This window comes from Lissotriton vulgaris, chromosome 4_1, assembly GCF_964263255.1.
Source record: "Lissotriton vulgaris chromosome 4_1, aLisVul1.2, whole genome shotgun sequence".
Taxonomy (NCBI): domain Eukaryota; kingdom Metazoa; phylum Chordata; class Amphibia; order Caudata; family Salamandridae; genus Lissotriton; species Lissotriton vulgaris.
The window spans coordinates 716177300-716189799 of NC_141691.1; positions in this window are offsets into that span (position 1 = coordinate 716177300).

A 12500-nucleotide genomic window follows, 5' to 3' on the forward strand; every position below is an offset into this window, starting at 1 on the left:
TCACCACAATCCAATGCCAACCATGCCCTCAATCATGTTCAAATTCAAGACACCCCACAGAAACACTAGGCCCATGCACCACTGAGTACCCCTGGGCATAATGGATAAAAGCATGGCATACTGGGTGCAGGGCTATGGCACAACAAAGCACACTGCCTGGCTTCAAAATGGCCCCCAGACCCCCACCACATGGCCAGGCCCTGCCTGTACCAGTCCTCAAAATGGCCCCCAACCACATGGACAGGCTTCATCAACACCCCAAAACATCGGAAAACACACAACAATCACCACAATCCAATGCCCTCCATGCCCTCCATGATGTTTACATTAAAGAGACCCCACAGAAAGACTCAGTCCATGCACCACTGAGTACCCCTGGGCAAAAGGCCCCAACAACAGCCCAAAAATCGAAAAACACACAATAAGCACCACAATCCAATGCCATCCATGCCCTCAATCATGTTCAAATTCAAGACACCACACAGAAAGACTAGGCCCATGCACCACTGAGTACCCCTGGGAATAATGGATGTAAGCATGGCAGACTGGGTGCAGGCCTATTGCACAACAAAGCACAATGCCTGGCTTCAAAATGGCCCCTAGACCCCCACCACATGGCCAGGCCCTGCCTGTACCAGTCCTCAAAATGGCCCCCACTCACATGGACAGGCCCCATCAACACCCCAAAAAATCAAAAAACACACAAAAATCACCACAATCCAATGCCATCCATGCCCTCCATGATGTTTACATTAAAGAGACCCCACAGAAAGACTCAGTCCATGCACCTCTGAGTACCCCTGGGCAAAAGGCCCCGACAACGGCCCAGAAATCGAAAAACACACAAAAATCACCACAATCCAATGCCATCCATGCCCTCAATCATGTTCAAATTCAAGACACCCCACAGAAAGACCAGGCCCATGCACCACTGAGTACCCCTGGGCATAACGGATGAAAGCATGGCAGACTGGGTGCTGGCCTATGGCACAACAAAGCACACTGCCTGGCTTCAAAATGGCCCCTAGACCCCCACCACATGTCCAGGCCCTGCCTGTACCAGTCCTCAAAATGGCCCCCAACCCACATGGACAGGCCCCACCAACACCCCGAAAAATAAAAAAACACATAAAAATCACCACAATCCAATGCCATCCATGCCCTCCATGATGTTTACATTAAAGAGACCCCACAGAAAGACTCAGTCCATGCACCACTGAGTACCCCTGGGCAAAAGGCCCCAACAACAGACCAAAAATCGAAAAACACACAAAAATCACCACAATCCAATGCCATCCATGCCCTCAATCATGTTCAAATTCAAGACACCCCACAGAAAGCCCAGGCCCATGCACCACTGAGTACCCCTGGGCATAACGGATGAAAGCATGTCAGACTGGGTGCTGGCCTATGGCACAACAAAGCACACTGCCTGGCTTCAAAATGGCCCCTAGACCCCCACCACATGTCCAGGCCCTGCCTGTACCAGTCCTCAAAATGGCCCCCACCCACATGGACAGGCCCCACCAACACCCCAAAAAATAAAAAAACACATAAAAATCACCACAATCCAATGCCATCCATGCCCTCCATGATGTTTACATTAAAGAGACCCCACAGAAAGACTCAGTCCATGCACCACTGAGTACCCCTGGGCAAAAGGCCCCAACAACAGCCCAAAAATCGAAAAACACATCCAAATCACCACAATCCAATGCCTTCCATGCCCTCAATCATGTTCAAATTCAAGACACCCCACAGAAGGCCTAGGCCCATGCACCACTGAGTACCCCTGGGCATAATGGATGAAAGCATGGCAGACTGGGTGCAGGCCTATGGCACAAAAAAGCACACTGCCTGGCTTCAAAATGGCCCCTAGACCCCCACCACATGGCCAGGCCCTGCCTGTACCAGTCCTCAAAATGGCCCCCACCCACATGGACAGGCCCCATCAACACCAAAAAATCGAAAAAAAAACAACAATCACCACAATCTAATGCCATCCTTGCCCTCCATGATGTTTACATTAAAGAGACCCCACAGAAAGACTCAGTCCATGCACCACTGAGTATCCTTGGGCAAAAGGCCCCAACACCACCCAAAAAAATCGAAAAACACACAAAAATCACCACAATCCAATGCCATCCATGCACTAAAGGATGTTGAAATTTAACAAAACAGTTGTATCATGCACCCATAACTAACCCTGTTCCTACTGGATACTGTGGCTACCCACAATATATTTTATTTAATGTTCTGAAAAAGTTCCAAAATAGTAGTTGCAGCAACTGTAATGCCCCAAACAAACAACATCAACTTACTTGTGAAATTTGTAATTCAAAAGTGATCCAAAGAAAGTCAAAAAGGCCTCAAATCCAAATATCCAGAAGCATCCACATAAAGTTATCCTTCAAGGTCAAGATCCAATTCAAAGTTACCAGGACATGAACAAAGCACTGGGAGGAGCCTGCTGGACAAGAACAGGAAGCTGGAGACTGTGGGGCACTTCCTTCCTCCTATCCCCCCCCCAAAATGGACTCCTTGCAAAAAAAAGTGCGGGTAAATGCCAACCTGAGGAGTTATTCTGATAAAAATCATCATTTTCAGAAGGTTTATGCTGCCTGCTGGTGGATTTCTTTTACAGAATTGCAAATTTTGCAATTTCGCGAGTGCGAGATTTTAGCTGCCCGCCGCTTCTACGTGTTCGCAATTGTTTACTCCCGCGATGCGTGATCACGAGCCTTTATGACGTACTCGCGTTGACAAACTCTCGCTGTGCAAGGTGGCGGGCGCGATGACGTAATCGCGGTCGACAAACTCCTGCGAGATCACGCAGCCAGATCCAAAATGGCGCAGCACACGCAAACATGGAGAAAAACAACTCTTCAAACTCTGAATGACGGTAAGTGAATGCCGCGCGCCGCAATATTGTATTTTTTAAGCGCGACCAAGCAAAAAAATCTGCTGCGTGAGAATTTGCGATTTTTTGGCAAATTCGCGAGAATTCGCGGATTGCGAATTTGCCGAAAATCTGCAAATTCCGTGAGCGGAACTGATTTTACGCCCATGCTTAGTGTCCAGACGGCTTCCCTTTCGAGCCCGGCCATCTGGTCGCCCAGATCTCCTCGGCCATCTGGTCGCCCAGATCCCCTCGGCCATCTGGTCGCCCGCAATGCTTTCCTACGGGGCGACCAGATGGCCTCCCTTTCGTGCCCGGCCATCTGGTTGCTCAGATCCCCTCAGCCATCTGGTCGCTCGGATCCCCTCGGCCATCTGGTAGCACAGATCCCCTCGCCCATCTGGTCGCCCGGATCCCCTCGGCCATCTGGTCGCCCGCAATGCTTTCCTATGGGGCGACCAGATGGCTGGACTTCCCTGGAAGTCCCGATGAGGTGCCATTTGCCTCCCGGATACCAGCGAGGGCTCCAGGAGGTCGGGTACTTGGCCGCCTTAGGTCCCCTCTGTCACCTCGTGTGCACGGATTACAAGAAAGGGGGGTAATTTTCCTCCGGATTACTAGGGAGAGGGTCAGTCAGACCTCCGTGAGGTCTGGCGATTCTGAATCAGGGGAAGGCAGGACCAGGGCCCGCCCGCAGCTGCCCCCAGGGGCCCAGGGACGCTCCTGCCTCTCAGCCCCTTGCCGATTGTCGTTTTTCTCCGAGTTTGCTCAGGCAGACCTCTGTGAGGTCCGGCCATGCTGAGAGGGGGAAGGCAGTACTCGGGCCCGCCCGCTGGGGCCCCCAGGGGCCCGGGACGCTCCTGCCTCTCAGTCCCTTGCCGATGGTCGTTTTTCTCCGAGTTTGCTCAGGCAGACCTCTATGAGGTCTGGCCATGCTGAGAGGGGGAAGGCAGCCCCGGGGCCTACCAGCCGGGGCCCCCAGGGCCCCGGCTCCACACTCCTGCCTCTCAGCCCCTTGCTGATGGTCGTTTTCCTCCGAGTTTTCTCAGGCAGTCCTCTGTGAGGTCTGGCCATGCTGAGAGGGGAAGACAGCACCGGGGCCCGCCCGACGGCACCCCCAGGGGCCCGGGGATGCTCCTGCCTCTCAGCCCCTTGCCGATGGTCCTTTTTCTCAGAGTTTGCTCAGGCAGACCTCTGTGAGGTCTGGACATGCTGAGAGGGGAAAGGCAGTCCTGGGTCCACCAGGGGCCCGGGATGCACCTGCCTCACGGGCCTCTTGCCGATGGTCTTTTTTCTTGGAGTCTGAGTGCCCCGGCAGCAGGCATGCAGGGGATGCTAAGCCAGTGTACCTCCCCTGTCCTGGGTGGCCTGCCAGGGGATGCCCCGGCTGTACTCTGATCGATTGGGCACTCTCGGTCCATTTAGGGATGGACTGCTTGGCCAGCCTTGGCTGTTGTTTCAAGCATAGAGCTTCCACCCTGCATGGACTGTCTGACTCTAGGGAGGGCCTGCCGCATGGCGGTTAGGTCGTTCACCCTACCCAGAAGAGCGAAGGCTGAGGGGCCCTGGCAGCTCGTGGCCCCCAGTGGTCTGACCCGAGCGGAAGGGGCAGGTGGTGCCAGACCCTCCGATGCTGCCTGGCTGGCAGGTCTGTAGGGCCTGTGTGCCACGCTGTCACCCCTCTCGGCCCAGCACGTTTCCACAGCAGCTTGGAACGACTGTTCTGAGGGGTGCCGCTGCCGCCAGGCTCCAGCACCCTTGCATCTTTCTCACGCTGCGCCTCGGCCTGCCTTTCCCTCCCGGGGGAGACGGCTGGGGCTGCCGGTGCCCATGTGACCGGCGCACCTCTCCACACCCCTCCAGTGAGCCCTCCTGCCCAGGTGGGTGGGCTCCTTCCCCTGACAGGCTTCCGAGAGACGGAGGGTTGCACGAAGGTCGCCGGTTGGGGAGATGGGCACGCGGCTCCCACCCCGTTGTCAGGTGCAGCTACCTGGTTGATCCTGCCAGTAGCATATGCTTGTCTCAAAGATTAAGCCATGCACGTGTATGTAGACTCGGCCGGTACAGTGAAACTGCGAATGGCTCATTAAATCAGTTATGGTTCCTTTGATCGCTCCATCTGTTACTTGGATAACAGTGGTAACTGCTTTTGTGACTCTAGATAACCTCGGGCCGATTGGAATGAGTACACTTTAAATCCTTTAACGAGGATCCATTGGAGGGCAAGTCTGGTGCCAGCAGCCGCGGTAATTCCAGCTCCAATAGCGTATATTAAAGTTGCTGCAGTAAAAAAGCTTGAAGCGTTTACTTTGAAAAATTAGAGTGTTCAAAGCAGGCCGGTCGCCTGAATACTTCAGCTAGGAATAATGGAATAGGACTCCTGTTCTATTTTGTTGGTTTTCGGAACTGGGGCCATGATTAAGAGGGACGGCCGGGGGCATTCGTGTTGTGCCGCTAGAGGTGAAATTCTTGGACCAGCGCAAGATGAACCAAAGCGAAAGCATTTGCCAAGAAGGTTTTCATTAATCAAGAACGAAAGTCGGAGGTTCAAAGACGATCAGATACCATCGTAGTTCCGACCATAAACAATGCCGACTAGCGATCTGGCGGCGTTATTCTCATGACCCGCCGAGCAGCTTCCGGGAAACCAAAGTATTTGGGTTCCAGGGGGAGTATGGTTGCAAAGCTGAAACTTAAAGGAATTGACGGAAGGGCACCACCAGGAGTGGAGCCTGTGGCTTAATTTGACTCCACACTGGAAACCTCACCCGTCCCGGACATGGAAAGGATTGACAGATTGCTAGCTCTTTCTCGATTCTGTGGGTCCTGGTGCATGGCCGTTCTTAGTTGGTGGAGCGATTTGTCTAGTTAATTCCGATAACAAACGAGACTTCCTCCATGCTAACTAGTTACGTGACCCCCAGTGGTCGGTGTCCAACTTCTTAGAGGGACAAGTGGCGTTCAGCCACACGAGATCAAGCAATGACAGGTCTGTGATGCCCTTAGATGTCCGGGGATCACCCGGCTCAGTACGAGAGGAACCGCAGGTTCAGACATTTGGTGTATGTGCTTGGCTGAGGAGCCAATGGGGCGAAGCTACCATCTGTGGGATTATGACTGAACGCCTCTAAGTCAGAATCCCCCCTAAATCATATCGATACCTCAGTGCCGTGGAGCCTCGGTTGGCCTGGGATAGCCGGCCTCTCTTGGGGGGCCGGTGCGTAGAGCTGCTCGCTTGGGGACCGGAGTGCGGACGGAAGGGGGCCGCCTCCATCACCCTTAGTGCACCGCATATTCGTGGGACACCCGGTGCAAAATCATTCGTAGATGACCTGATTCTGGGTCAGGGTTTCGTAAGTAGCAAAGCAGCTACCTCGCTGCGATCTATTGAAAGTCATCCTCTGAGCCAAGCTTTTGTCTCTCTGTGCGTGGGGGCCCGCAGACGCCTCCCTCCACCACATCCAGGGGTGGGTCCCTCTGCCACCAGGCGGGCGGGATGGACGCGGAGGGGGTAACACGGGTCCATGGGAGGCTGCCTCCACCACGTGCCCTTCGGCACGGGGCCTCCCCCTCCTGTCCCTGCCCCACCGGGGTGCGGGGATGGGGGCCACCATCCCTTGCGGGTCAGCAGGGTGACCAGATGGCCCACTGCTCCCGGGCAGGGAGGTGAGGAGCAGCCACTCGGGGGAAGGAAGCTCCAGAGCTTCTGCCTTGGTTCACCTGGAACCTCTCGCTGGACTGCAAGGGCGACTGGGTACGACAGCCTCCCAGGCCATTTGGGCACAGGGTCATTCCGGGCCATCTGGTCACCTGGCTGTGTGACCAGATGGCTCTGCAGGCAGGGTGACCAGATGGCCCTGTGGGCTTGGTGACCAGATGGCCCTGCGGGCTGGTGGCTGGGCCCACAGAAAGACTCAGTCCATGCACCACTGAGTACCCCTGGGCAAAAGGCCCCAACAACAGCCCAAAAATCGAAAAACACACAAAAATCACCACAATCCAATGCCATCCATGCCCTCAATCATGTTCAAATTCAAGACACCCCACAGAAAGACTAGGCCCATGCACCACTGAGTACCCCTGGGCATAACGGATGAAAGCATGGCAGACTGGGTGCAGGCCTATGGCACAACAAAGCACACTGCCTGGCTTCAAAATGGCCCCTAGACCCCCACCACATGTCCAGGCCCTGCCTGTACCAGTCCTCAAAATGGCCCCCACCCACATGGACAGGCCCCATCAACACCCCAAAAAATCAAAAAACACACAAAAATCACCACAATCCAATGCCATCCATGCCCTCCATGATGTTTACATTAAAGAAACCCCACAGAAAGACTCAGTCCATGCACCAGTGAGTACCTCTGGGCAAAAGGCCCCAACAACAGCCCAAAAATCGAAAAACACACAAAAATCACCACAACCCAATGCCATCCATGCCCTCAATCATGTTCAAATTCAAGACACCCCACAGAAGGACTAGGCCCATGCTCCACTGAGTACCCCTGGGCATATTGGATGAAAGCATGGCAGACTGGGTGCAGGCCTATGGCACAACAAAGCACACTGCCTGGCTTCTAAATGGCCCCTAGACCCCCACCACATAGCCAGGCCCTGCCTGTACCAGTCCACAAAATGGCCCCACCCACATGGACAGGCCCCATCAACACCCCAGAAAAGTCGAAAAACACACAAAAATCACCACAATCCAATGCCATCCATGCCCTCCATGATGTTTACATTAAAGAGACCCCACAGAAAGACTCAGTCCAATCACCACTGAGTACCCCTGGGCAAAAGGTCCCAACAAAAGCCCAAAAATCAAGCCCACCTTCTTCAGGACCACTTCCGATAAAACAACCCAGATATTCAGGGGGTACAGAGAAGCGAGGGTTGACAATACAGTAGAAGTTCTAATGGAACAATCCAAAATTAAAGTTTCAGAAGGTCATTTATTATCTATCTTCCAAATAATGATCCCTATATAGGTGGATTTTAGAGTGAATCGGGTATTCCGTGATTACTGCATACAGTATGATCCTTGACTTTCTATTTATTGAAAAAAACCAATAATTGGTTCCCAGCTCTTATAGGTAACAATTATGTCCACAAGAATTTATAAATCCATTTTCTATTCAGAACACTGAGGGTATGGCATCCAAACTTTTGAACGTCCTGATCGAAATAGAGCCTCGATTCTAACGTGTCCGCATCTCAGTAAACTCCAATACGGGAAAAGCCCGCAATGCTTTCCTACGGTGCGACCAGATGGCCTCCCTTTCGTGCCCGGCCATCTAGTTGCTCAGATCCCCTCGGCCATCTGGTCGCCCGGATCCCCTCGGCCATCTGGTCGCTCAGATCCCCTCGGCCATCTGGTCGCCCGGATCCCCTCGGCCATCTGGTCGCCCGCAATGCTTTCCTATGGGGCGACCAGATGGCCGGACTTCCCTGGAAGTCCCGATGAGGTGCCATTTGCCTCCCGGATCCCAGCGAGGGCTCCAGGAGGTCGGGTACTTGGCCGCCTTAGGTCCCCTCAGTCACCTCGTGTGCACGGATTACAAGAAAGGGGGGTAATTTTCCTCCGGATTACTAGGGAGAGGGTCAGTCAGACCTCCGTGAGGTCTGGCGATTCTGAATCAGGGGAAGGCAGGACCAGGGCCCGCCCGCAGGGGCCCCCCGGGGCCCCCCGGGGCCCCCCGGGGCCCAGGGACTCTCCTGCCTCTCAGCCCCTTGCCGATGGTCGTTTTTCTCCGAGTTTGCTCAGGCAGACCTCTGTGAGGTCCGGCCATGCTGAGAGGGGGAAGGCAGTACTGGGGCCCGCCCGCTGGGGCCCCCAGGGGCCCGGGGACGCTCCTGCCTCTCAGTCCCTTGCCGATGGTCATTTTTCTCCGAGTTTGCTCAGGCAGACCTCTGTGAGGTCTGGCCTTGCTGAGAGGGGGAAGGCAGCCCCGGGGCCCGCCAGCCGGGGCCCCCAGGGCCCCGCCTCCTCACTCCTGCCTCTCAGCCCCTTGCTGATGGTCGTTTTCCTCCGAGTTTTCTCAGGCAGTCCTCTGTGAGGTCTGGCCATGCTGAGAGGGGAAGACAGCACCGGGGCCCGCCCAACGGGGCCCCCAGGGGCCCGGGGATGCTCCTGCCTCTCAGCACCTTGCCGATGGTCCTTTTTCTCAGAGTTTGCTCAGGCAGACCTCCGTGAGGTCTGGCCATGATGAGAAGGGGAAGGCAGCCCCGGGGCCCGCCTGCTGGGGCCCTGTTATGGCTGGATTTTCTGAGTAGGTGGGATCAGCCCCTAGGGGCCCCTCCAACCCAGCCAGAACGTAATCACATCCCTCCTCAGGACCAACTATCCAGGCACCTGGGCACCCACCTGAAGATGGGGAACTCGCAATATACAAGCTCATATTATTAAAAACACCACTAAATCTATAGGGATACTAAGAATACTCACTGATTACTAGGGATATCCATACCCTACACCACACTTATATTCACATCAGTTGGTCTCGCGGCCACTCAGACCCAGACCGGTCTACCCTAGGGCAGATATGACACACAATCCGGTGCGTCTACACATGGGCCTACAGAACCCAATGCTCTCTTTTCCAAACTGTTTGCAATCCTGCAAAACTACACGCCAGTCTCCTTCCTGGCGCTCTCACTTACACACGGGCCGCAATCCGGCAGCCCTCCACGCTGGTAATCCTCCCCAGCGTTCTCACTAACACCGCATATCAACGACGACCACATTCCTATGAACACCTATATATATATGTATATATTGGAAAGTCTCTTCACTAAGGGTCTGCTACTACAATAATATTATGGGATAGCCGAATTACTTAGTGTCAACAATTCCCTAGCTCAAGGGCTCCCTGTTCTCCCTATTCATTCAGACTTACCGGATCAGGGGCAACATCTGTTCTGGCTATAACATCTGACTAGGAGGAAAAAGGTTACCTATGCTTTGGAACAGAAGACGCTGTTTACAGGATTATGGGAGGGGGTGGTCCCTTAGTTGCAGGTCTCCTCTCTCCCTCACTATTACTTACCTGATCAGGGGTAGCATCTGTTCAAACAGTAATACTACTAGAAAAGGGGATTACCCTCACCGTATGGGATACGCACTATGTGATTGAGTTATTTCTTGATTTAAGCGCTCCTACTCCCTTCTGATCCATCAGTGGCTCAACAGCAACTGGCTAGAAGCCAGGATAACTTTATCATAAAAGAACTCATGCACACTAATTCACTAATTAATGGGGGTTATTTTATTAATACAATATAAACCTTTACACAGAACTGACAAAGACTATAGGTAGAACACACCGCTGAAAGAGAAAAGATTAAACATAACAGGAACACTCCGCTGAAAGGGAAAGGATTTAGTTAGACATCCTAGGGAATAAGAACAAGATTAAGGTGTTGTAAGTGTAACTAATTCAGACTACCTCACCTATTAGAAGGAAGATTTCTCTCTCTGCCTCTGGTGGGATTAGGGCTCTCTCTCTGCCTCTGGTGGGATTAGGGCTCTCTCTGTCTCTCCCTCCTTCACCACATCACCACGCCTCTGGTTCAGTTGCTCCAGCTGACAGCCTTCTTTGATGCTCTCTGCACTGCTTTCTCTCTCCTCATCTTCAGCAATCGTCTGCCTTCTTTCTCCATTTAAGAACTGCACTCTATTCTGCAGCTCCAGCAGACATCCTCTCTCTCTCTGCAAGCTGTTCTGAGCTCCAAGCTGAACTGAGCTCCCAGCTGTTCTGTGCTCCAAGCTGTTCTGAGCACCACGCTGAACTGCACACCACGCTGGACTGAACTCCAAACTGAACTGACCACTCCTCCTCTCCTGTAGCTCACTAATATGGATTCCTCTCCCCTCATGGAAATTTCCACAGGAGGGGAGAGGAATCCATATTAGTGAGCTACAGGAGAGGAGGAGTGGTCAGTTCAGTTTGGAGTTCAGTCCAGCGTGGTGTGCAGTTCAGCGTGGTGCTCAGAACAGCTTGGAGCACAGAACAGCTGGCAGAGAGAGAGAGGATGTCTGCTGGAGCTGCAGAATAGAGTGCAGTTCTTAAATGGAGAAAGAAGGCAGACGATTGCTGAAGATGAGGAGAGAGAAAGCAGTGCAGAGAGCATCAAAGAAGGCTGTCAGCTGGAGCAACTGAACCAGAGGCGTGGTGATGTGGTGAAGGAGGGAGAGACAGAGAGAGCCCTAATCCCACCAGAGGCAGAGAGAGAGCCCTAATCCCACCAGAGGCAGAGAGAGAAATCTTCCTTCTAATAGGTGAGGTAGTCTGAATTAGTTACACTTACAACACCTTAATCTTGTTCTTATTCCCTAGGATGTCTAACTAAATCCTTTCCCTTTCAGCGGAGTGTTCCTGTTATGTTTAATCTTTTCTCTTTCAGCGGTGTGTTCTACCTATAGTCTTTGTCAGTTCTGTGTAAAGGTTTATATTGTACTAATAAAATAACCCCCATTAATTAGTGAATTAGTGTGCATGAGTTCTTTTATGATAAAGTTATCCTGGCTTCTAGCCAGTTGCTGTTGAGCCACTGATGGATCAGAAGGGAGTAGGAGCGCTTAAATCAAGAAATAACTCAATCACATAGTGTGTATCCCATACGGTGAGGGTAATCCCCTTTTCTAGTAGTATTACTGTTTGAACAGATGCTACCCCTGATCAGGTAAGTAATAGTGAGGGAGAGAGGAGACCTGCAACTAAGGGACCACACCCTCCCATAATCCTGTAAACAGCGTCTTCTGTTCCAAAGCATAGGTAACCTTTTTCCTCCTAGTCAGATGTTATAGCCAGAACAGATGTTGCCCCTGATCCGGTAAGTCTGAATGAATAGGGAGAACAGGGAGCCCTTGAGCTAGGGAATTGTTGACACTAAGTAATTCGGCTATCCCATAATATTATTGTAGTAGCAGACCCTTAGTGAAGAGACTTCCCAATATATACATATATATATATAGGTGTTCATAGGAATGTGGTCGTCGTTGATATGCGGCGTTAGTGAGAACGCTGGGGAGGATTACCAGCGTGAAGGGCTGCCGGATTACGGCCCGTGTGTAAGTGAGAGCGCCAGGAAGGAGACTGGCGTGTAGTTTTGCAGGATTGCAAACAGTTTGGAAAAGAGAGCATTGGGTTCTGCAGGCCCATGTGTAGACGCACCGGATTGTGTGTCATATCTGCCCTAGGGTAGACCGGTCTGGGTCTGAGTGGCCGCGAGACCAACTGATGTGAATATAAGTGTGGTGTAGGGTATGGATATCCCTAGTAATCAGTGAGTATTCTTAGTATCCCTATAGATTTAGTGGTGTTTTTAATAATATGAGCTTGTATATTGCGAGTTCCCCATCTTCAGGTGGGTGCCCAGGTGCCTGGATAGTTGGTCCTGAGGAGGGATGTGATTACGTTCTGGCTGGGTTGGAGGGGCCCCTAGGGGCTCATCCCACCTACTCAGAAAATCCAGCCATAACAGGCCCCCAGGGGCCCGGGGATGCTCCTGCCTCTCAGCCCCTTGCCGATGGTCCTTTGTCTCTGAGTTTGCTCAGGCAGACCTCCGTGAGGTCCGGACATGCTGAGAGGGGAAAGGCAGT